This window comes from Trypanosoma cruzi, genomic scaffold, assembly GCF_000209065.1.
Source record: "Trypanosoma cruzi strain CL Brener 1047053517161 genomic scaffold, whole genome shotgun sequence".
Taxonomy (NCBI): Eukaryota; Euglenozoa; class Kinetoplastea; order Trypanosomatida; family Trypanosomatidae; genus Trypanosoma; species Trypanosoma cruzi.
Genome location: NW_001849569.1, coordinates 334,349 through 338,496, shown reverse-complemented (window position 1 = coordinate 338,496; position 4,148 = coordinate 334,349). Strand labels below are relative to the sequence as shown.

General features: G+C 37.2%; 22 annotated features.

Annotated features, from left to right (window-relative positions):
- Positions 1–4,148: a sequence feature (haploid, Esmeraldo-like haplotype).
- Positions 480–519: a microsatellite.
- Positions 792–812: a microsatellite.
- Positions 887–933: a microsatellite.
- Positions 1,561–1,607: a microsatellite.
- Positions 1,609–1,650: a repeat region.
- Positions 2,048–2,071: a microsatellite.
- Positions 2,117–2,144: a microsatellite.
- Positions 2,243–2,273: a microsatellite.
- Positions 2,445–2,469: a microsatellite.
- Positions 2,513–2,552: a microsatellite.
- Positions 2,683–2,768: a sequence feature (T-rich).
- Positions 2,787–2,816: a microsatellite.
- Positions 2,859–2,886: a sequence feature (AT_rich).
- Positions 2,903–2,980: a microsatellite.
- Positions 3,101–3,280: a microsatellite.
- Positions 3,281–3,300: a microsatellite.
- Positions 3,348–3,373: a sequence feature (AT_rich).
- Positions 3,378–3,475: a sequence feature (A-rich).
- Positions 3,486–3,551: a sequence feature (T-rich).
- Positions 3,925–3,969: a sequence feature (GA-rich).
- Positions 4,101–4,148: a microsatellite.

The window sequence follows — 4,148 nt, the reverse complement described above, 5'->3', positions numbered from 1 at the left end:
TCGTATATACATATACATATGCACACAAGAGACAGGGAGACATGTACCCTCCCTAACCCCCCCCGCATTGTCAAAAAAATTCAAAACATAAACGATAGTGGCTTCTTGAAATAATGCTTTATTTCTTTTACTTTTCAAATATTTTCACCCCCCTTCCCGACCGTTTCTTACGCGCACATCCATGCATCCATTGAGATATTGCCTTGCTGCACTGCAGGCAAATAAATGTAGTAAAAAAGTTTTTTTTTTTCCTCCGCTGATAAATTCTCCCCTTCTCCCCTTCTCCTCCTTTTCCATCTTTTTTTTTTTTTTTTCTGCCCCGCTCAAACGCACCCACCGCAAAAACAAAAGAAACGTACATTCATGTGTGTACGGCTGTTTCCCTGCCCAGCAAACATCATTTGGGTGCAAAACAGAGGGATAAAGGCACAACAGCACAGAATGATTTACAACAACAAGCAGGCAGGCAGGCAATAATAAATAACAAAACAACAACAACAACAACAACAACAACAATAAGAAACAAACATAAATCCGTTTATTTCGGTTGATTGGTTCCACGCGCTTCTTCTATCCGTCTTCTTATTTCCCGTTTATTTCGCCTTTGGACGCAATTATTATTATTATTAATTGTTTAACGTTAAAACACCACCACCACGACGCCCATCCACAGGGCCAACCGTAAATTCGCAGTCACGAAGCGCCACATGGACGGTGGCACCCGCAAGAAGAGACACGCGGCCCACGCCTTTGCGACATCGCCGTTTCCTCCACTCCCTCCTTTTGACCACTTTTTTTTTTTTTTTTTTTTTGGGTTGGGAGCTGCCGCCGCCGCTCGACTCTTCGCCACAACAAACCAACCAACCAAACAACAACAGGAAGAAGAAATAATAATAATGAAAAAGAAAAAAAAAAAAATAATAATAATAATAACAGAGAAAACAGCAATCATTGATATCCAAAGAAAAAAGAGGAAGCGGCTGCATGTGCGTGCAAGTCAAGAAAAAGAAGAAGACCCACTTCAGCTGTGAGTGAGTCATCGACAGGGCAGAACAGCAATGGAAGGGGAAGAAACACGACAAAAACGGTCAAACTTCCACCACCACCACCACCGCCGCCGCTCCTTTCGTCCTTTTTTTTTTTTTTCAATAAATTCACATATCAAACACCACCACCCTGCGCCCCTCCCCCCAAACAGGCATTTACCGCCGACTGCGGTGTGTGCTGCTCCCACCACTCAACGTCCCCCCATCACACACCCCCGCAAAAAAACAAAAAACAAAACAAAACAGCAGAGAAATGAAAATAAAGACAAAGGAGCAGGCATGAATCAACGTCGCAACCAACGCGCTGCGCATTAACCATCCTCTCTTTCTTTTGTTAAGAAAAAGGAAAAAAGAAAAAACAAAAAAGAAATTAAATCATAAAATTCGTCTTCTTTAAAGAATCTTTTAAGAAAACAACTTTGACATGCATACAGGAACACATATGCTCACCCATGCCGTAATGTCATGTGCGTACCAGCATGTTATCAGGTGGAGTAGGACAAAATGATGCAGGACACACACACATACATACACACAAATACATACACATATATATATATATAAAGGGAGAGAGAGAGAAAAAGAAAAAGAAAAGGAAAAAAAGGTGTGGTAATGCCACCCTTCTTTTCTTTCTGATGTGTGATTGAGGAGGTCTACCCCTCTTCCTCTCCCTCCCCATTCTTCTCAGGCTACAGGCGCTAAACAAGCCAAAAAGACAATGAAAACAACAACAACAACGACAACAGGAAAATCACACGCAGTTGTCATGATAGAAATATATGACAATATTAATTATTATTAGCATTCGTAAAGTGGATTGTCGCCGCCCCCTCATTTCTTATGCTTCGAATCCCTTTTTTTGGCCGGTTTATCCTCCACCACCCCGCCTCCCTTCGGTGAGGGGGGGGTTTGGGGTGGGTGAGGCGAATAGTCCTTCCCGCACCAACTCGTATCCCTTGAAGCATTCAACCAAAAAATCCAATTCTTTTTCCTCCCGCATCTAATAATAATAACAATAATAATAACAGGAAACACACACACACACAATATTTATATGTAGGATTAATTACAAAAAAAAAAGAAAAAGAAAAAAAGAAACCGTAGAAATACAGACATGTACATCTATAAAAGTGTGGGTATGTGAGGCTGAACCTCCCATCCCACTGCAATGCCTTCAACCCGGTCCGCCCCCATCGTTTTTTTTTTTCTTTTTTTTCATTTTTTTTTATATTTTATATTTTACCCGCCGCTAACGGCAGGGAGACCCAAGAACGGGATGTGGCACATCAAATAGGGAATATAAAAGCAGAATCAAATCAAAACAAACAAAAACGTACAAACACACACGCAGAAAAATCAAAATAGGGAATAAACACAGACGGAGACACACACACACACACAACAACACCAACAACAACAACAAAAGAAAACATGTAAGATAAAACCACCACCACAAAAAAGCGTGGAAGAAAAACGAAAAACAAAAAAAAAAAAAAAAGAAAAAAATATTTCATAAAGTTTTGGTAATGTCTTCTTTGGCTTGCCTTTTCGCTTTCCTTTTGAAAATGCTGCCAGTTAAATATAAAGCTTTAATATATAAACATACACTGAAAAGCCCCGCCCCAACTATAAACACAAAAACAAAAAAAAAAAAAAAAAGGAAAGAAAGAAGGAAAGAAACACACACACACAAAAAAAAAAAACAAATAAACAAACAAAAAATACACACATACATGTGTAAATAATAATAATAATAAAAATAACAAAAATGTTTCATTTCCTTCGTGATCTTTTTTCCCCATTCCCCTCTCCTTTTATTTTTATTATTATTATTTTTTTTCTTTCCCCTGCCGCAAATACATAAAATATATTAATAAGCACAAAGATACATGCACATACATACATAAATACAAATATAAATATAAACATATGTATTTATCACATTTCCAACGTGTTGACAAAATCTTCTTTTGTTGTTTGGCAAAAAAAAAAAAAAACCACCTGATTTTATTTGATATTATTATTATTATTATTATCATTATCGTTGTTATTATCATAAATACATACATGTACATACATACATACATACATGTACATACATACATACATACGTGTACATACATACATACATACATACGTGTACATACATACATACATACATACATACGTGTACATACATACATACATACATACATACTTACATGTGTATATGTACGTATATACATATATATATATTATTATTATTATTATTGTTTTTTTGTCTGCGTGTTTGTTCATACAAACCCACTCAACTTTTGTTTGTTAATTTAAAAAATTAAAAAATTAAACATTTTTTTGTTTTATTATTTTTGTCTGTTTTATTCTTTTTTTTTTTTTTTTTGTTTGTTTGTTTGTGGTTGCTGCTGCTTTTGTTTTTGTTGTTGTTTTTGCGTGCGTGTGAAGAATAATAAAACAAAAAACAAAAAAACATAAAAAAACATAAAATAATGAAATAAAAACAAAAATGTTTCGACATGTCACCGCCTCACTTCTCTTCTTTTTTGTTTTCCGCCTCTCCTCTTCCCCCCCCACCCCCGCCCCCGCAGGGACACACTCCACCCTCCATCGTCATCATCACAACTGCTGCTGCTGCTGTTGGTTGTCATCCCCCTCTTCCTCCTTCCTTTTTTTTCGCGCCCAAAAAAAACAAAACAAAATGCAAAGCCCACAGATGAAAAATAAATTCTTCCACTGAATCCGTGACTTCATACATGTGCATGCGTCCATGTGAGTGGCAGGGGAACGAAACAAAACATTTATTCTTCCGTCGTGTGATTCCCCTCCCTTCCCTCCATTTGGTATCATGCCACTACAAACACTTGTACACACGCACACATGATCTCTCTCTCTCTCCCCTTCTCTTTCTTTCTATCTTCTCTTCTCTTTATTCCTCTGTCAATGCATCCTTTTACTTTTTTTTTTTGTTTCTCATGTCTTCTCAAAATAATTCGATGGCCCGCCACGCGCCAGCTGCCATCGCAGAACACATCCGCACCCCAACCAAGCAGAGATGTCAAAAAAAAAAAAAAAGAAAAGAAAGTAAAAAAAAAAAAAAAAAAAAAA